Genomic DNA, 21,414 nt, shown 5'->3' with positions numbered 1-21,414 from the left:
ACAATGAGCAGCCCCTGCTTGCAGCAGCGAAAGAAAAGCCAGTGCAGCAATGAAGACACAACACAGCCAAAAATAAAATTAATAGAAATAAATTAATAAGTAAAATTATTATTTTTAAAAAGTGTGCTCTCAGAGAGGCCAATTTAATTTTGTCTGGTGCTGTGATAATACACAGAAAAAGAGAGATGAAGCTCAGACTTAAAAAGGCAAGGATCAAATTCTCATGGCTTGATATTGGATACATTACTTTCTTTGAACTTCAGATTTCCTGTCAATAAAATGCAAATAAGGATATCACTTATCTTATGGAGTCATTGTGATGATAAAATGGCATGACCTGAACCAACATCAGACTACATAGGGTTTAGGTATTGAATACGTGGTAATTTATTGCTATTATCTTGGTGGGTCATTTTACTCATTAAAAAATATCCTACTTAAAAATATTTTAATTGTTCATTTTTGATCAAATAGCTTATTTTCAGTATAACATTAAAGACACTCTGTAACTGTTTCCTAATCCAATTGCTTGGCCATTTTTCTCAATAAAGCTCCTTGCAAAAGCCAGCTTTCTACCTCTCTGACCTGGTCATTTCCCAAATGTTGTGTGAATCCACCTTAAGCCGTACCTTTTCCTCTGCCCTCAGACCTGATGTCTTTTCATTCTAATCGTGCCTTCTCAAACAGTCTTTTGTGTCCTTCAAGGCTCAACTCAAGTGGACTTGTTGGGTAGTCTCTCTCTCCTGTGTTCTTACACAGTCTTTTTAAAACAGCATTATTCCATTTTGGAATAATGGGATTCCATTATCCCATTTTCCATGCATTATGATTTTGTGTCAGACACTTCCACTGCATATTAGCCTATTTTAGGAGAGAGATCTTATCTCCCCACATGCTATTTATTCTTTTAGCAACTTAATCACTTGTACACAGTGGATGCTCAAAAACTATGTGTCAAATTAAATTCAAAGGTGACTGAAGTGAAGTGAAAGTCACTCAGAATCTTTGGACCCCCATGGACCGTAGCCCGCCAGGTTCCTCTGTCCACGGAACTTTCCAGGCAAGAATACTGGAGTAGGTAGCCATTCCTTCTCTAGGGGATCTTCCCAGCCCAGGGATCGAACCCAGTCCCCCCACATTGCAGGTGGATTCTTTACTGTCTGAGCCAGGAGGGAAGCTGTGGTGACTGAAAGCTCCAGAAGTAAACCTTATGTGACACTTATTGACGAGTAAGTGCCATTTGAAGTGCCCCGTTGGAGTGTGACTTTTCTAATTTTAACGTATCAAAATTTCGTTTATGTGAGGTCAGTCCTATAAAGGCAAAATGTATTGGAAAACTTGACCTGAGATCAGTTTTTCCACCCTAATTTTGCTTAAATTATACAGATATAAGAAGTATAGGTGTATATAAAACTTACAGGTACAAATTACATGTGTATAATATTCTTTCTATTTAGGTGTATTCATGGGCATAACCCTTATGTAATCTGCAAGCTCTATCCCTGGCTTGTTTACAACAGTGTCTATAATATTATGGGAAATTTTTACTACTTAAAAGTAGGGAAAGATAAGTACATTCATTAACATGGCAATTTGGAAGACTTGTGAATCCTCTGAAAAGAAAATAGACTAGTGATTTCAAACATACTTTATAATTCTTTCTTTGCAAAGAAAGAAATTTTAGGTTTTTAAAACTGACTCACTATAAGGGTGGTGATATTAGGGGAAAGAAAAAGTGAAAAACCTGATCCTAACATGAATGTCAGCTCATCTTAAAAGAGTTCTTAACTTTACTGTAATTAAAATATTTTTTCATGATATTCACTTTCTGACAAAGTCAATATATATGATAATCCAATCAAAGAATCAAAATGTGTAATCATAAGCTTATGATTTATTTTCTCTTGGTGTTTCATACTGAATGACCCAACCCTGGTTAAAGAATTGACTCTACTTGCCATAGTTTAACAAAGAAAACCCATCAAAATTTAAAACTATCGAGGTCAGAGTAAGCTTTCAAAAATCTTTATTCTTGATCATATGCAGTAGTGAACTTAAACTTTAAAGATAAATCCATTAGTATTTTGCAAGTTCCAGTTCTCTCTTATCAGAAATGGAGAAGGAGTCATTTAAGTAATTACATGTGTATTTGTGTGCTCAGTCATGTTTAACTCTTTGCAGCCCCACTTTCTATGGCCCATAGGGTTCCTCTGTCCATGAGATTTTCCAGGCCAGAATCCTAGAGCTGATTGATGCTTCTTCCTCCAAGGGATCTTCCCAGTCCAGGGATCAAACCTGAATCTCCTGCGTTGGCAGGAAGGTTCTTTACCACTGAGCCACCTGGAAAGCCCCTTAAGTACATATTTTTCTTCAAATAGAAAAAAAGACAAACTGATTCACATGTAACCCTAACTTGGAAGTGTTATTTGATTTAGGAAGTGTCTAGAGTATGTTAAGAATCTCATCTTATTTTATGAGTCCTTTCTCTGTTTCACTTCATGTTGCTTCTCCAGCCCCCACCCTCCACCCCTGCAATTCTCCTCATGTTCATCTTTATGCAACAAATTAGGACTTCTCACTCCATCCTGAGTATGTATTTTTATTACTTTTTACATTGCCAAGTTCCAAACGATTTTTAAATATATGGATGCATGCGTGCTCAGTCTCTACAGTAATGTCCGACTCTTTGCAACTCCACGAACTGTAAGCCTGCAAGGCTCCTCTGTCCGTAAGATTCTCCAGGCAAGACTACCAGAGTGAGTTGCCATGCCCTCCTCTGGGGGATCTTCCTGATCCAGGGACTGAATCTGTGTCTCTTGTGTCACCTACATTAGAGGTGGATTCTTTACCCACTGTGCCACCTGGGAAGCCCTTTTAAATATATGATAATCTACTATTCCCCCATGGAGACTGGATGATATTTGTGTACCACCTCTACAAATGAAACATACGTATAAGCGTATAAGCAAACAACTAGTATAAATAAATGCTGCCTTGATGATTAAAATTAATTATTAGGACTTAGAAGCCTTTATTAAACAAAAATGCAATTGTTAAGCTAGTTCAGTGACAATTACATTTAAGTACATACTTTTAAAATGTATTCTGTTACTCAATACATAACCCAAAGAAATTAAAACTCTTATCATCTTACAAGTTTTATGTGATATGCCTAATAAAGTATTTGGAATATTGATGAAATATCATGTCTTATTAGCATTTGAAAAGAATCAAGCTAATATTAACAATTAAATAATCCTTTAATATAGTTAAGAGCAAAAATCACAAATACACACGAAATATTTGCCTTTTTAAGACCACTTTCCTCAGTATACCAGCTCAAAACTAGATGAGAAATCCATTCTTAGTTCTTGAGGATGAATTAGGACTGACACACATTTTTAGAGTTCAACAACTTAGAATAGTATTTTTCCATAAAGTTTTCATAGCCTGTGTTGCACAGATCAAATATTAAAAGTTTATTTTATAACTGAAATGCCAAAGAAATTGTGAGAAAAAGGGTAAAAAGTTAAATCAAACATCAATAATGCTTAGTTTAAGTAAGGAACTAATTGCTTTCTATTACCTTATAATTCTTAAAGTAAACCTCATGTTTTTAAATAACATTATTTATGAAATTTAGTGTTTAGCTGGGCATGTTTCAAGATATTATCAGTTGGAGAACACCTAAGATAAATTATTTTTAATAAGAACCCACCCCTCCTTTTTTAATCTCAGCTGAAATTTTCATTTTTGTTTGTTTGTCATGGAAAAGTATTTGTGGAACAGTTTGTGATGGTAGATTATGAAGATTCCTGTTTTTTTTTTTTATTTTTAACAAACATCATGAATATTCATTTATATAAGGTATATGTATTTATATAAATACATCATATGTTACATGTGTCTTTAAAGTATTATGAAAGTGAAAGTCACTCAGTCATGTCCGACTCTTTGTGACCCCATGGACTATAGAAATCCATGGAATTCTCCAGGCCAGAATACTGGAGTGGGTAGCCTTTCCCTTTCCCAGGATCTTTCCAACCCAGGAATTGAACCCAAGTCTCCTGCATTGTAGGCGGATTCTTTACCAGCTGAGCCACAAGGGAAACCCCAGAATACTGGAGTGTCCCTTCTTCTATCCCTTCTCCAGTGGATATTCCCGAGCCAGGAATCTCCTGCATTGCAGGCAGATTCTTTACCACATGTGAATAAATATACAGACATCATAGGGTCATAGCACTCTGGAATACATATGAATTGAAATAAGAAAAATATTTATAAATAGCACTGAAAACTTTAGTCATGTGGATTGCCTTATGAAGCATGTTTTAATATTCAATAGAGAACAGTGTGGGAGTTGCCTAATTTCAGTTCTATTTTAAAACAATGGGAAATTTAACTGGTTGCTTAATTTTAAATGATATATTCATAAAATTAAGCTATGTCCATTCAACAGTTTTTCCAATCAAGTTAACTTTCCCTCTGCTCACCAAGAATATTATCTAGTAGACTCTGATTATTTCTGAAGAGGTTGGTTCTTATCTGATACAGATTGATTTTTAGTGGCATTTACCCCCAAAGTGAAAGAAAATTGGGGATTTTATATTTCGGGTTGGCTAAGAAGATATTTTGGGACTTTTGAAATATCTACAAAAATGTGGACCTTTGAGTTGTAAAGGACTTTAGATCCTAATTCTGCAGGAGATCTAAAATGATGCAGTGCTTCCTGTATATCCCACAGTCAGATAATAACCAACGATAGTAAAGAGGGGAGATCTCCCACCTTTTGGTCAGGTGCAATTTTATATTACCCTGAAATTCTTAGAGGTAATCCTAAGGACTCTGAAAATTTCATTATTTATTAAATCACATTTCTAACTCTTCCAGAGTATTTTTCCATAGCTTCTGTACACAGTGAATGACACATAAAAATCAGTTATGGGTTTACAATGTGAATGAACTTAAACACTTTAATGTGAAAAAAGTCATCAAAGTGTCAGTTGTATCCTTCCCTGCAACCCCATGGACTGTAGCTCACCAGGGCCCTCTGTCCATGGAATTCTTCAGGCAAGAAAACTGGAGTGGGGGTAGCCATTCCCTTCTCCAGGGGATTTTCCCAACCCAGGGATCGAACATAGGTCTCCCTATGTGAGCACCATCTGTCATCCAGTACAGGGAAAGTACACCTTAGAACTGTGTATTTCCACCCCACTCATTTTATTTAGAGCTACAACTCATAAGGAAGTTACTGATTGTCAATCCAGTGTAATTGAAATAGTCACACATTTGAATAAGAAGGCTAAATAATGAAAATAATGTATCCTGCATATTGATTTAACTAAGGAGGGAAAATAAAGCATATTTGTGACTTGTTTATGTGTGGAGAAGACTTTTGAGAGTCCCTAGAACTGCAAGGAGATCCAACCAGTCCATCCTAAGGGAAATCAGTCCTGAGTGTTCATTGAAAGGACTGATGTTGAAGCTGAAACTCCAATATTTTGGCCACCTGATGCGAAGAACTGACTCATTGGAAAATACCCTGATGCTGGGAAAGATTGAAGATGGGAGGAGAAGGGGACGACAGAGAATGAGATGGTTGGATGGCATCACCGACTCAATGGACATGAGTTTGAGTAAACTCCAGGAGCTGGTGATGGACAGGGAGGCCTGGTGTGCTGCAGTCCATGGGGTTGCAAGGAGTCAGACACTACTGAGGGACTGAACTGAACTGAAATGTGTATGTTTTAACACAACAAAAGCTAGAGATAGAACTTGTGAGATAGTTACATTTATTTTCCCAAGAATATCTTTTTGATGGCTTTAGTGAATAAAATGACACATTTGAATCAATCTATTGTGCATAGTTTAAAATGCCAAGAATACATTTATTCTTCTGGGTTTTTACTTGCTTTAAATTTATCTAACTTTTATGAAGGCTCTTTACCTCAAGGATTGGCTGCGTCATATTTTAGTTTGGGGACAAACATCTTAAAGCTTCCCTGGTGGTTCAAACAGTAAAGAATCTGCCTACCAATGCAGGAGACCTGGGTTCAGTCCCTGGGTTGGGAAGATCCCCTGGAGAAGGGAATGGCTACCCACTGCAGCATTCTTGCCTGGAGAATCCCATGGACAGAGGAACCTGGTGGGCTACGGTTCATGGGATCGCCAAGTGTTGGACACTGCTGAGTGACTAACTCTTAAGTTTTATCCTGTGTGCAGTTATATGCTTCCAGGGTAGAGCAAAGTGGCTGCTGTTCTGGGGTTTCTCTTCTTCTAGTAGCAGAATCACCCCCCTGCAGCACTGCATGGGGAACTTTCCTAATCCACATTTGTTTCTCCCAGGACTCTGGCTCCTTAGGGATTTGGCTGCCTAGCTTGGTGGAAGTATTCCAGCTCTGCTTTCTTTCGGATAGTATTTCTCCTTCATTTTATCTAAATAGAGGATTATATTAGCTAAACATGATTAAATTTGAGATATGAGTAGGTACATGCTGGTGTCTGGTTTTGTTACAGTTTCTTATGGTCAATGTCTCTGCATGTAGCATAATGTTTTAACGTGACGATCTTTAGTAGCTACAACTCCTAGGAAAAAGTTAGGAATAACCCTAAGCAAGTTGAAGAAAAAACAAAAAACAGGCATTTAAGTTTTTAATTCAATTAGTAACTCATAAAATCTACTGATGAGGATGCAAATAGCCTTTATAAGCATTAATCTCATGAAATGAACATTTTGTAAAAGTGAATGTGGAGTTTTTAGATCCGTAGGCAAATCTTTACTGTCGGTTGAATTTATTTCAAGAGCTTTTCTGGTCACCTTTGAACCTCGATGATTTCTCCAGATGTACAGAAGTGAACAATGTAAAAATCTTGCTGTTTCAGCACAACTGATTCCAGCTGGCTGGGAACTGGATCTGCAAGTCATTGGTTACAGCTGTGTTTCGATTTATGTGATGGTTGAAAAAATAAATTACCCGATTAGATGGCTAGAAAGAGGACTCTTTGTTTAGCCCTTGTGTGGGGGCTGAAAGTGTTTATGGTGCTGTTTTCTACACAGTCTTTGCAAAGTAAGCTGGACAAATAGACTTATTCAATGCCCCTAAGAAATGTTGCATATTCAGCTTTAATTCTTTGCTAAAGAAACTTTTTTAATATAATGCTGTCTTCCAGCAAATGTTTTAAAGGTCTAGCTTTTAAGAAAAGCAGTAAGTTTTCTGTCCTACTGAGCACTGAATTTAGTCATTGAAAAGCCATTTCCTTTTGTTTAACATGTACTTTAAAACATGTCTTCGATAGGCATATGAATTAAAGTATGCTTCTCTAATATTCAAAGCTTTATGATAGCAAAGTATTTGAACATAAATCCTAATTTAACCTTTTTCTTTAATGGCTTATGGCTCATGAAGCACAAAATAAAATTAAAGTAACTAAATAAAGAAATATAATCACATATTACTGCAAAAAATTGACATGTCTGTGAGGTTGAATCTGTGACTATTTTTGTTGTTATTTAAGTAAAGTTTTATAGGTAAGAGTTGGCAGAGTATTAAATAGCATATAACTTTTCAGGTTCTGGGGTTCCTTGATAGCTCAGCAGTAAAGAATTTGCCTGAAATTCAGGAGACACGAGTTCAATCTTTGGGGCAGGAAGATCCCCTGGAGAAGGAAATGCCAACCCACTCCATTATTCTTGCCTGGGAAATCCCATGGACAGAGGGGCCTGGTGGGCTAGAATCCATGGAGTTGCAGAGTAGAACATGACTGAGCGACTCAACAACAACAGCAACAAATTTTTCAGGTTAGCAAAAGTCAAAATGTTAGTAACTACTGGAGATTTATTAGAGTACTCTCCTTCCAAGATAATGTAAGGTTGTATGAATTATTCTTAATTATATTCCAAGCTAGTTTTTTTCCTAAAGGTTTTGGAAAAAATTTGGAAAAAATATAAATGGACAGAATTCTCAAGTGAACTTGAAAATGAGACCAAGCACTTGATCAGGTGTTATAATGTCCAGCAGAGTCATAGTAATTCAGTGTGGGGAATATATCATTTTTTTACCACAATTATTCTTTATCCCTTTCCTTTCTTAGACTGAAATGTGTATTATAGAATTTAAGTGATGCAGAATGAATAATCATAATGTATCCAAAAGGCAACAAAGGTGGGGTTGATCTGTTTTCAACTGGCAGATGGTTACGCTGAGTCAGGCTATTTCTCTGATCAATTGAAGTATACCCTCTACCCCTTAACAAATCAGTGTGATTGCTTGGGAAGTATGGGAACAAAACATGAGAACGTAGGATACACTGGAACATTCACAATTCAGAAATACTTAAATGATGTTTATAATGCTTTAAGTATTTTTTTCTCCACCCATACAATGGAAGCTTCCTCATCCTACATTGAATACCTGTATAATAAGGTTCAAAGGGTAAGTTACAGTGGCATTCTTCATGAAAGAATATGTTGTGAAAAGTTAAAAAATGTCTCTTTATAGTTATACTTCTAAAAGTTAATCAGGAAGCAATATTTATCACTGAAACACAGAGATAGCAGAGTGAAAATTCAATCTTAAAAAAATGTCTTTGTTTGATATTAAGTTTCAAAACTACACAGTGTTATAATAGGAAAAATCAGGAAATGAAATAAAGGAATCTATAAAGAGAGAATATTTTATTTAATTGACCTATCATTTGTGTTCCATTCTATCATAATTAATGGATAAAATATTATCTTTCCTTTCTTTAAAAAAAGCTTACAAAATTAGCATATTTTTCATACTAAAAAATAACTAGAAATCTAGAATAAAAATGACTATGCGCAAGTAAAATAATAACTATCCATTAATCACTTCACTGAAGTTAAGCAGCATTCAAACAGTGTTTTTAATAAATCAAAGAAGATGTTTTTAAAGTTTTTGATAAGAGAATTTTAAACCTATGATTCACCTGTTTTTCTGATATCTATTTTCCCCCCCAAATTTCTAAATCCACTTAAGGAAGTTTTATAAACTGACGTATTTTAGCTTGAATGGTAAATGTATTTTTAAAGCTAAACTATGTCTATGCAATCAATCCTAGATTTTTTTACCTCCATGTAGGGTAATTTTTGTAAATAAGTTATCTGAGGAGACTGAGTTCATCTCTTTAGTGCATGTACCATAACATGTGTATATATTTTCCTAAAACTTGGGAAATTATTACATCTCTAGTTCTACAATAAAAATATTTTCTATATTGTTTCAAATCAATGATGATTTAAATGTAAACAGGGTAATCCACATAAAAAATGTAATATAACACTTTAATATTGCCATATCACATGGCTAGCATGAAAGGATACACTTTTGAGACTGAATTATTAGATGAGGTATTAGAGGGACATATGAAGAGGATTTATCATTAGTCTTTTGGAATGAATGCTACTGGATGGTACCGTGAAGATTAAATGACACAATTATGCATACAAGTATCTAATTGGAAGGTAGCAATGATCACACGTGTTTCCAACTTTACTTCATTGCACAAAATTTTAGCACTGAACTACATCTTGGTGTTTAACCTAGTCATCCAACCTAATTTTAAAGACAAGAAAACTAAGGTTCCAAGAGTTAAATGACTCATCTAAGACCATAAATTTTATCATTTACCAACTGGCACCAGAACCAGTTACCTGACTGTAAGATGACTTCTCTTCTCACTTTGTTTGAAAGTGTTGTATACAGAACATAAGGAAAATAGTACAGTTGGCTCTCCAAATCTGTGTTTCCTGAACCCACGGATTCAAATATTCAAAAATATTCCACCCCCTCCAAATCCCAGAAGGTTCTAAAGAGAAAAACTTGGAATTGCTGCATTCTGGCAACTGTTTACATAGTATTTACATTGTATTAGGTATTATAAGTGATTACTTAAAACATATGGAAGGACATGTGTAAGTTATATGTAAATACTACACTACAGGATTGTATATAATGGGCTTGAGCATCCCTTACATAAGGATTTTAGTATTCCCTGGGGGTTCTGAAACCAATCCCCCACAGCAACTGAGGGATGCCTGTATTTTTGTAATATGTTAGCTAAAACATAATTTATTTTTTCTCTTTTGTTATAGACTTCATGCTCTAAGTATAATAGTAATTCTGAAGTCATTTGATATCATTTCCACATAATGTCCCATCTAAAAAAGTCAAAATTAATTTCTTACTCACTTACCTGTGAGGAAGCACATCAGCACAGCAGAAATAGTCATTTATTGTTTGAATGTATAATCCTGCTAACTTTTGAAAACTACTCTTCTGGATTTCAAGATAATTTAGCACAGCATAATTTTTTCCGTGGTCCCCACATTGCCCCTCATTATCATACTCTACGCTTTTCCTGAAAGAGAATCCCTCGACCAGCACCCTCAAGACTTATTTGTTCATGTGTGTGGCTCTACAGAAGTCGCTGTCTTTATCACTTTCCCCTCAAGACCTCCCTCAAGTTCATGTTCTTGCTCTAATTACCCCTGGTTCAGACTTGATCTCCTCTCTTCTGTCTAGTGTGGCTTTGAATGTGGTCCCCTTGTGGATACTGATGACAGACTGGATTGGCAAGTGGGTTATACACTTGGGGAAAGCAGGGGGAATGAGGGGAAGAGGAGAGGAAAATGGGCAGAAGGTAGGAGAAAGGGAGAGAGAGATTGCAGTGTTACAATCACATACATTTTCTAAATAGAAGAGTAAATATTAGACTTCACATGCCGGGGTCTAAAGGATCATCCTTGAAAGGAATTGAGATCTGTGTGATTATTTTTCCATGTCAGTTGTGATGCTCTGTACTTACATATCAAAAGAGGAAGAAAAAGTAACTTTAGGTTGACAAATAACCCTTTTGCATTCCAGTCCGAACGCGTCTGAGTTAAACACTGAGTCATCCCCTAGTCCAAATACTAAACACTAAAAGGAAAGATGTCAAGTTTTTTCCTTGTTGAAAACCAGCTGCATCATTCACCAGGAAATTTTTAAAGTAATAATTTGTATACATTTATGTTTTACTTCATTTTCATTTTGCATAAGATAATTAGTTCCAGAATCTGACTGATAGCCCAGAATTATCTTAACAAGGTCTACACACATGCCAGTACACACCTGTTTCTCCCCCATTCATGTTTTATTTAGTAGAAAATTCCCAACCAGGTCATCCTAGTTTACTGGCATCTGACTGTTGTCTCCTCTGCCCTTTAATTGTTCTTTTCTCTTTTAAAAAAAAAAGAAATAAAATAGAATAACCATAGTTGTTACTGCTCTTAACTGCAATTCCCTTAAAAAATTTGTTTTTCTGTATTATTGCTACTCATGCTACTATTACAGCCCTTCTTTATTGGAAACAGAGATATGTAATATACGTTGTTTGGCACTAAAAAGAGCACGACTCTCATTTCTGGAAAGGTTAGACAAATAAGCATCTGTCAGATATATTCAGAGACTTTAGCTGGAGTATACTTTTGTGTGTTCTCATGGTTTTGTTGTCAATTATCTTAAAGTTCATTTCTTACACCTCTTCCCCTTCAGTAATCTTTCATATTTCAAGCTAATAGTAAATAAAATTATTAGATGCTCTGTGGTCAAAGGAAATTCTCATATTTTAGATCTTCAGATAAACCTGTATAAATTCATCCTCTTAAAATAGACCAGAATGAAAGTATTGGGACCCAGTGATCAGTTATGCTATAAACTTTTCACAAGGACACTTTAAGTTAGCACTGTACAATAAAACTTTCTGCAGGGTTGGAAATGTTTTATAGCTGTGTTGTTCAGAATGGTAACCACGAGTCACATGTGCTGTTTTACATTTGAAATATGGCTCGGGCAACAGAGGAATTGAATGTTTACCTTATTTAATTCTAATTTTCATAACTACCTGTGGCTGGTCATACTTTATTAGAAAGTGTAGGTTAAATAAAATAAAGAAAATATGCAAGTGATAAAAAAAATGTAATCTACACATCCATGAATTTTGAGTCCAAGTTTGAACTGTAGATCATTTTTTTTCTATCCTCCATCTTCCCTGTCCTAAACCTCATCAGTGTTTTTAAATACATTTCCCATAACAATGAGTTCAAATGGCCTTTCTGAGAAAAGATCCCTTGTAAGGTAGGAGGCAGGTTGTATTAAAATATTTCAGAGCAGTGATTGCTACTTTTAACTTAATAAATCATTTGCTATACATCTAGATCTAGCATGGTTTTTTTTAAGTTAACAGAACACATATAAAAATAATTGATCTAGGAAGACCATACTTGCATTGCTTGCTCAAATTAAATATAAAACAGACTGAAATTTTTACTTTGTAAATAGTTTAGCCATAGTCATACTCTCATTTAGATGTTTTAGTATTGATGAATGGAAGTTTAGAATAAGAGACCTTAAATCCATGTCTATGACAGTCATAGTTGAACTGATTGAGTATACTCTCTTTCAAATAAATATTGATTTAATCATGTCTGCATTCCCATTGGCCCAGTGGTGGTCTTGACAGAAGCCTAGGCACTTGAAACTGGCTCAGCCCTGTCTGGATATTAATATTTTAAATGCATGGCCATTTATAATTACTATTTTTATTCAAACCTTTATTCTTGATTTTCTGATTCACTTGATTAATATTTTATGCCTTCTGTAAAGTTAAGTAGTATGTGTATCTGTATGTAATAAACAAAGAAAGCATGGGATAGGAAAAGAAGTTGCCTTTGCATCTGTTGGTTCTGATTCACAGAGCTAGGAGTGAGGTGTTTATGCAGGCAGTCCACAGAGCTAAGATATCAGACGGCAGTTTGCTGTAAGCACATGTTCAATTATTAAAATAGTCGACATTTTATGTCTGATAGCCATAGCGAGGTCACAACATTAATTTATCCAGAGTATTGTGGGAAACTGTCTAGAGAAAAAATAGCATAAAAGACACTGATGATGCTGGAGAGAGACAGGAAAAAAAAAAAAAAGATGGATCTGAGCAGAGACTCTAAGAGATGACCAATTTAATACACACACGTAGAACAGGAGGGATGAAGTCAGCAGGCGTCTCACTGTTACCAACAGTAACTATTTTAAGCTGTGCTGTGCATGTGTTGATTTCTGTTATGGTTTTTCATTAGATTCTAAGCTTGAACACTATTCTAGAGTCTTTGGTTTCTGAAATCTAATATTGCATTTGTTGTTTCAATGCTCAGTGATTCTTTGCTCTTTCTTCTCTGTCCCTTTCTTTCCCTTCTCCATTCCCCTCCCTCTTCCTATTTCTTCGTTTCCTTTTCTTCCCACCTCATATTCTTTTCCTTTCTGCCTTTCTCTCTCCAGTGAGTATGTACTTAATACCATGCCTCCTCCCGGTGACCACTTCTTTATTTATTTGCGTTTTTTGGTTTTGCACTTGAATTTTTCCTTTTTTTTCTGTTCTTTTTCTTTCGAATCAGGAGCCTGTAGGAGCAGCTTATAGAGGTACATATCCTACTGCAGATGCTTCTTTCTGAGCTATGTGATGTTTTCTTTGGAACCTCTGCAAATGATCGTCCTTCATGTTTGTTGCCACAGATCTATTGCCAAACTGCTACCTTAGTCGGTCCTGCAGTGCTGCAGTGCATGCTGGGATCTGTCTGTGTGAGTAAACCGAAATCTCTCCACCACCAGACAGCATCAGAGTTGGCTTGAGAACTGCTTTACTTTTCTTCCCTTTGTGTGTGTTTCTTGTGTGCTGCAGAGTCACCGATGGCTAGCTCTGTCTGGCAAGTAATTCAGAAATATCGCTCATGTAGAAAGAAAAGGTAGGCTGTTTACTGCATTCTATCATTAAAGGGAACAACTGAAGAACAAAAGAACTGGAAAAATACCTATATACAGTTTTTTATGTTATGAAACGCTGTAGCACAAACACGACCGTTCAGCCAGACTTTTACTTCCTTTTGTAACAATGCACATAGTAGATTGTTTTCACATCTGTACACAAATCCATATTTTCCGTAAACATATATTTAATTTTTAATATTTGTAGTCTGCACACATTTCTTAGTCTCCAAGACTTTCACATATTCATCAATGTGGCTATATATTATCATTTTTGAAAGTTCTTAAATCAAAAAAGTAAAATATATACCAACATCCTTTTGCTTGATTTCATTCCAGTAAGTGAGGGTTTCAACACAGTTTAGATCATATTGATGATTCAGATCCTGGCAGATCTTATAATTCCTATGAAATGAGAGCACAGCTAATAAAAATATAAGGCAATTATTTTTGTTAAAATCATAGCTTTTTTCATTATTCGATAGAAATGATTGATCCCGAAAGAACCACCTCACTCATCTGTCTCTTGGGCTGTTTGGGGGCTTCATATATAGAAGTGGAAAAGCTCCTTTTGCTCTTTCGTCAGCCGGGGAGACAGAATGGGGCGGGGGGTGGGGGGGGGTGTGGAATAAGGCCTTGAATAAACTCCAGGGCTGCTAGAGAATTGCTGGCATTATTTCTCTATCACGTGTGAGCCTGGCTGCCTGCTTCCTGAGGTAGTGAATCCAGGATAAGACTGTGTCGGAGCCTGTTTCCACAACTGTATTTGGAGATCTATCTTATTGATTTGGGGGTAGGGGGGAGTGGAGAAGGGGTGGGGATCGGAGTGTGAGGTGAGGGGAGGACCAGCTGACTACTGGCTCACTGAAGCACAAGACAGTTTCTTCCGGAAAGATGTCAAACAACTGAGACATAGCCACAGAGGAAGTAGAAAGGTGGAAAAATAAGCAGACCCTAGAAGAAATGAAGGCTTTGGGGCTTTTCCTTTTCACTCCTTTTTTTTTCCTTCCGTCTTTTTTTCCCCCCATCATCTGACCTGCAAAGGTTAGAGTGACAGCGTCATGCAAATACTGCAGTCCCGCAGGTCTGGGAGAGGGTGGATGCTAGACTGTGAGTTAATGTTAATGATGAGCGCAGTGAAAATACCAGCCGCTGCCACCCCCTGCACACAGAAGCGCTCTGAGTCAGCATCAGATGCTTTGCCTCGCCTCTCGCTGGGTGTCTGTATGCCTGTGCGCGCGCGTGCTCGCTCGGGCATCCGTGTCTAGCCGAGGGGAGGGGGTGGCGTGTGAGTGCGTGGAGGGTAAAAGCCAGTCAGTCAGTGAGAAGCAAAGGTACGTTGGAGAGCAACTAAAATCTGACTGATTTCCATCTTTGGAGCATCAGATGTATTCCCTAAGGAGGATGGGTCTCCGTGATGGGGGTGGTATAATTATGTTAATGTCATATTTATGGAGGGGTGAGATTTTTCATTCTAATAATTGGTTGAATGCTATGGTCAAAAATTGTAAAGCCATATTCAGTTTTAAGGAAAAGCATGGACTTATATCTAAGGACTGTTTTATTATTATTTTTTCTTTTTTTCATTTTTTTTGCTTTTTGTGAGTGGTGCTTTTTTGTTTTATTTTTTTAAACTATTTACTATTTTAATCCATAACTGATTCTGTATGGAAAATCAAACGATAAACAAAAAGAGATCTTATATAATGATGCATTACATCATGGAGCAGAATATTTAAAGTCTTACAAGGCAAAGTAAAGATCTGGACAGAGTGGGGGGTGGTGGTGGTTGGAAAGGGGTGTGGTACTAGGGTGGAGGAGGGGGGCCAGTTAGCAAATATTTTGTTCAGTATAGCTTTCCTTGCAGCTTACTTGGAAATGGATGATTCACCTGTTTTACAGGAAAACATTCTAATTCTTTCCGTTTTTGTTTTTGTTTTTTTTCCTCCTCTTTTCCCTTTTAAGATCAACCACTTCAGAAGAACCAGATTCCACTTCTGTGGCCAGGACTTTTATGTTATGGCTGGTCTGATTGTTTTACCCTGCGTTCTATGCTTCTAAACCTTGGATCATTCCTAAAGTACAAATTCTGTTCTCGAACCACAAACAAGGATAAAAGATCGGAAGAAATTCAGTGAATATACAGGGTTGGAATTGTGTATTTTCAAAAGTGTTGAGCTTTATAATGCGATTATTTAAAGATAGAGTCTTTTATTTTCTTATGTTGCCAGCATTTTAAGTTACGTGTTTATTAAGTGGCACTGCTCAAATAACTACAGAGTATGCATGGAAATATTGGTTGTCTGAATAGTTTGGAGATTCAAAGAGAAATAGCAAGCTGCAGAGGTACTAAATTATGACATGCAAAAAAGTTTTTGTTTTATTCTTAACTGCAACAGTGTGTGTATATATATATACACACACACATATAAATGTATGCATACATATATATATGTATATGTATTGATTTAAAGTGTTATATGTCCTGGGCCCACCTTACAAGTTGTGCTGTATAGGCAGGCGTATAATGGGAAGCAAAATTCAATCAGGTCCCATTAACCGGCATATAATCCTTCTTTAATGTAATAGAAGCTATGGTGTTGCTGTACAAATTTGCTAGAAACAGATTTTTAACCCATTTTTGGTCTCTTTCTTAGATCTAATGGAATGACTCTTAACTGTTCATTATCTGCATTGTTCCTTACATTCTTCATTATTTTAAGGTCTGAAATTAGTCTATCAATGGTTGTTGTGAATATTCAGCTCATCCTAACTTATATATACCATACATATATCTATATTTCTACTTTTGTGTTTTCACTAGTATTTAGAGGGAAAAGTTAACTGAACCCAACTGTCATTTCTAAACTAGCCTTATTACTGGAAGAAGAATTCTACCGCATCCAACCGGACTTTTCCTAGTCCCTGAGACCCTAACTTGTGAGGTATTTTAGTAGCATCACAAGTCAGGCTCTTGGGACCTAGGCGGAGGGGACTAGCACCTTTGGACTTACTGCCTGTCTGCAGTTACCGTCAGAACAAAGAACACACATAGGTTCTGCCCAGGAGGAGAGAACAATGCTCTTATTTATAATCAGCAATGTTATCGCCATGACCCACCCCCCAAAATGCTATTTTCAGAAGCTGTACTCTAAAGTGATGACAGAGTTGCACAGAAATAGCATTTGTATTATATCATAATGACCATATAAAAGCAATATAAGTTATCTCTGTAAGAAGCAAAATTAAAACACAGTGTTTTTGAAATGCTTCTTTTGGTGTATTTTCAGGTGGCTAGCCCAAGAGAGGAACTCCTTGGTTAATAATGAAGAGAGTGTTTTATATTTACATGTTTTTTCTTATGCATAAAGATATATGCATTAGCTACTTAAATAATTCCTACATGTTTTCATAACTGTGGCTGAAAATATGTACTATACAGCTCTAGACATGCTTGAGGCCTAGAAATAAAATGATTTGCCGTCTTCTTTATTTGACCCTGTTAGATTTTATACTGATTTAAGAAGAATGCTGTTTTATACTTGATATTTGTTGCCAGAGTTTTCTTTAGTCTTTTTAACCAGACAAAATGCTTGAAATGTCTTATAGTAAGACATTATTTTGTTATAAAAGTATGAATTATCATAATTAGCAAGAATATGATATCTTTTAATTTTTGCATTTTACTTGGCTTATATCATGGATGTATGTGAGAAAATTTAGTAAACACCACCTATGAAGTCAGATAGTTCTAGTTTTCCTATCAATTGAATCTGAACTGCAGACTTACACTTTTATGAGAATTTTAATCTGAGGTAACTATTCTAACTATAACACGTCACACTTGAACATTATTAGCTATTGCCATATCAAATGTGCATTTTTGAAAACAGAATCTTACATTAAATCTATTTTTAAATTTTATAATTATGTTGCAGATATTAAGATTCAAAATGGAGGCGAGAGATTTTTCCATAATAGAAAAAACAATATTATTTCATTCTTTAAACTCTATTGCTTTACAGGGGTACTATAAATTGTATATATCTTCTCATTTTAAAAATAAATCTCAGGATGTGTTTTAGAATACTGTAATGGAGTCTTTGTCCACATTTTTATTGAATTTGTTAGAATTACTTATTATTTGAAATGTCACAGAATACAAAACACTCATGAGTTATATTTCCTAAAAAATTGTTGTTAAAATATCATAAACATACTCCCCATCTATACAGGCACATAGAATGTGTTTAAAAATGTATTTAAGCATGTATCCACCCTGTATCTTTTCAGATTTTTTATTTATATCACCTACTTCATTAGTCTAATATCTCAAAATTTTAAGTATGTATATGTGTATAAACATGTTTTAAAATTTCAAATGAACAGAGATAATAATATAAGCTGTAAAGTTTTGGGTAGTATTTATTTTTTACTTCTTTTAACCTTATTCTCATTGTAATTAAGCATTGTTAAAAGCATAAGCTACTCAGTACAAAGAACTCTATGTACCTACAAGCACACAGAAACTTGCTTATATTTAACAGCAACATTTACCCAGTGAATCAGAAAGTGTCTCATATAAAACACCACCACATACAGGTGTATGTTTACAAACACCTGTTTTAAAAGCAATATGTATAATGTGTCCCATTACTTTAGTTCCAAAATGATGTAAGGGAGAGATGTTTGTTGGCTTTAATATTATCAAATGTAAGCTATCTCAAATGCAGGATTTTTATGTCTTCGTATTTATGAATCACACTATACATTAACTTCTGCTTCATAGTCAGAAGATACCAAAGCTAGACTTAAAGTGCAACTGTGTTTATTTTCCACATAAACATACAAATATATATATATATATATGTGTGTGTGTTACTAATCATCATGCATTCTGTGAACCCTCTGTATGTAATATTTGATATGTCAACTATCTGTTCTGATTGCATCATTGGTAAAGCTTTTCTCTTACTCCATAAAGGTGAGTAGAGATATAAGTGAGTAACTTTGCTCATATAAATTACTTTATGCTGTATATGGATAGATGGATGCCACTTTTTCTGCATTTCTATCTTAGCTGTCACAGGATGATACTGTTTGGGGGCTGTATAAAATGATTTGGAAAATCAGATCTTACTAAGCTTAAAATAAAGGGAGATATCTACAACAAAGAGCGAGAAAATGATGTGTGTTGCATACGAAAAAAGCAGTGATATTAACAATTCTATGGCTTCCTGGTTGGGAGACCAGTCTGAGCCAGACGCATATATTAAAGGCTGTCTGCCGCTGATGTGAGCTTGCTCAATGCGGTGGAAATGAGGAATCACCTCCTCTATGACACCAGCTTATTTTTACATTTTAATTTTGAAATAGCAAATCACTGTTTTACATAAACATACTAACCCCTGCTTGATTCTTTGCCTTTTTCACATTGCTTGCTATTTATTGTCAACTTCCAGCTCTGTTTTTTTTTTTTTTAAGTATCATCTCTCACCTTAGACATCTATCAAATACCAATGACGTATTAGTTTTTCTTTTGTCTCTTTTACATTGCTCTGTTAATATTGTGATACTCATGCTTTTAACTTTTAATCTCTGTAAGGAAAACAGCTATTTTTCAAAATTGGCATTTTTTAAAGCCTTTTAAGATCCATCAAGGAAGCCACTTCTGGAATTTTGCCAAATCTAAATATGATTATATTTCATTTCTGGGTTCATGGGGTCAGTATCTTTCTGAGTATAAAAGTCCTTAACACTTTAGTGTGCCAGTAAAGCTGCAGTAGAGGTGCAGAGATTAAGCTACATTAATAATGTCTAGAAGAGGTATAGGTGTCTCAGGGGAATTATAATGCAGGTTAATTAGTAATGAAATTACAAGTGGTATATACTGCCTTGAATTCCTTAAACTCAAATGGACATACTAGTACATGTGCCCAGATTTAGTCTAATTCATCTGATGAATATTTAAAAGGTTTTGCAAGTTGTTATGTTTGGATGAGTTTCGAGCAAAGCAGTACATAAAGGGTTAGCTAATGCCCAAATATTCTTGCCATTTACACACGCAGTGCAGCCTACATTTCGGTAGGCAGCAAGTGCAGGCATCATTTTGATTACTTGGATTCTTTTGTTTAATTTCTCACTAGACATTTAACTTAGCACAGAAATCCCACTGATCCCTTAGTGACTGTATTTAGAAAAGGAAAACAAAGTTCCTAATATAGAGAAGTTTTCAAAAATCCTGAACATTTGTAAGCTTTTGAAAAATAGGCTTTTTACTACAACGCTGCAAATACATAGTATGTGGAAACTTAGGTGCTAACATTATCTGTCATCTCCATATTTAGTTTCTTATCTCTAAGTGACCAACTACACTCTGAGACATTATATGCATGTATATTAATACACATTAGCATATGTACTTAATACACACTTTAATATATACATTAATATGTGTTAATATACATATTTATATATTCAAAGATATCTTAATTTTTTTAATCTTTGGTAAAAATAGTATGAAAATGGAGAATTTTTCATATAATTATCCACAATATTTCTTCAATGTGTTAGCTTTGATTTTCATTGAATGTTGCTTTTTTCCCAGCTTTATCAGATAGAGTGCATTACTAGCCAATAATATTAAGTTGTATGTAATGTCTTACTTGTAGCAGTTTGAAAGCAGGTGGAACTTGAAGGTAATTGAGATTAAGTGAATTTAAGATGAAATAGTTTTATATAATCAGCTAATGCCATGCATATTTTATAAAGAATTTCAAAGTGAAAATTTTTCATATGGTGAAATAAATTTTTCATTGTATCTGATGTAAGAAATATGGTTTTAAGTGTGTTACCTTCATAATTATTCCTAAACAAAACTAGAGTGCAAAATAATCTTGGACTATATCTGTTAGGTCAACTAAATGAGAGTAATAATTCCTAGATTTCATCTTGGCCTTTTGGGTTTCTGGGGCATTTTAGGTCTTTGATGTAAAGTGGACTTAACCATTTCACTTTTCTAAGAAATTTCTTCCTCTCTCCTGGTAGGTATCTGATGATTTGTGAACCCTAGATGACTATTCTGTGGAGTCATCTTTCCTTGCCTTTGAATTAACTTTCCCTAGGCCCTGAGTCAACATCAATATTTTATACATCCAAATTGGTAGGTAGGTCTTTCTTGAAATTCTCCTATGTGTTTTTCTGGACATATAAGTGAATTATGAGAAATTAACTTTACACTATTGTGGTGTTTCCAGTTTTCAGACATCTTCACTAAGGGATTTGGGTGATGTTGAAACGTTAGACGTACTTGGTTTTGTAGAATTTAAAAATGTAATGTCTTTCTCATGGTAAACTTCCTCTTCTTAGCGGTGAGGGGAGAACCAGTATGAGGCTAAGTTATTACTCTGTTAAACATCGCATTGAAAACCCAGCCTGTGCATTTATGAACCTTGGGGAGGATCCTACATTAGACAACATTTTTTGTTGGGGGATTACACCATAGAGGTTCCCTTCACTTTTCTCTCTTCCTGGCCCCCCTCCACCCAACATGGAGTCTTTTCAACTTCTTCAAAGAAGTGGGGAAAAAAGTAGACTC

At 35.4% G+C, this 21,414-nt stretch overlaps 1 long non-coding RNA gene and 1 other non-coding gene across 6 annotated transcripts in view; both read left to right on the top strand.

The window, feature by feature from the left end:
• The window catches only part of LOC132345457 (uncharacterized), a 526,373-nt gene that overhangs the window by 421,552 nt on the left and 83,407 nt on the right, over positions 1–21,414 (top strand). For 3 of the 5 annotated variants that reach the window (XR_009494773.1, XR_009494777.1, XR_009494774.1), the window contains exons 8-9: positions 13,451–13,798; positions 15,783–20,979. This is a non-coding gene — a long non-coding RNA (uncharacterized lncRNA). The remainder of the gene's footprint in view (positions 1–13,450; positions 13,799–15,782; positions 20,980–21,414) is intronic. The other 2 variants (XR_009494775.1, XR_009494776.1) reach the window with 1 other exon arrangement.
• MIR125B-2 (microRNA mir-125b-2) lies at positions 16,728–16,812 on the top strand. The gene has a single exon (NR_030791.1). It is a non-coding gene; the product is annotated as a microRNA mir-125b-2 (primary transcript).

The sequence above is a fragment of the Bos taurus genome, chromosome 1 (genome assembly GCF_002263795.3).
Source record: "Bos taurus isolate L1 Dominette 01449 registration number 42190680 breed Hereford chromosome 1, ARS-UCD2.0, whole genome shotgun sequence".
Taxonomy (NCBI): domain Eukaryota; kingdom Metazoa; phylum Chordata; class Mammalia; order Artiodactyla; family Bovidae; genus Bos; species Bos taurus.
Note: the sequence above shows the minus strand (reverse complement) of the source record. Positions and strands in the feature narration are given on the sequence as shown.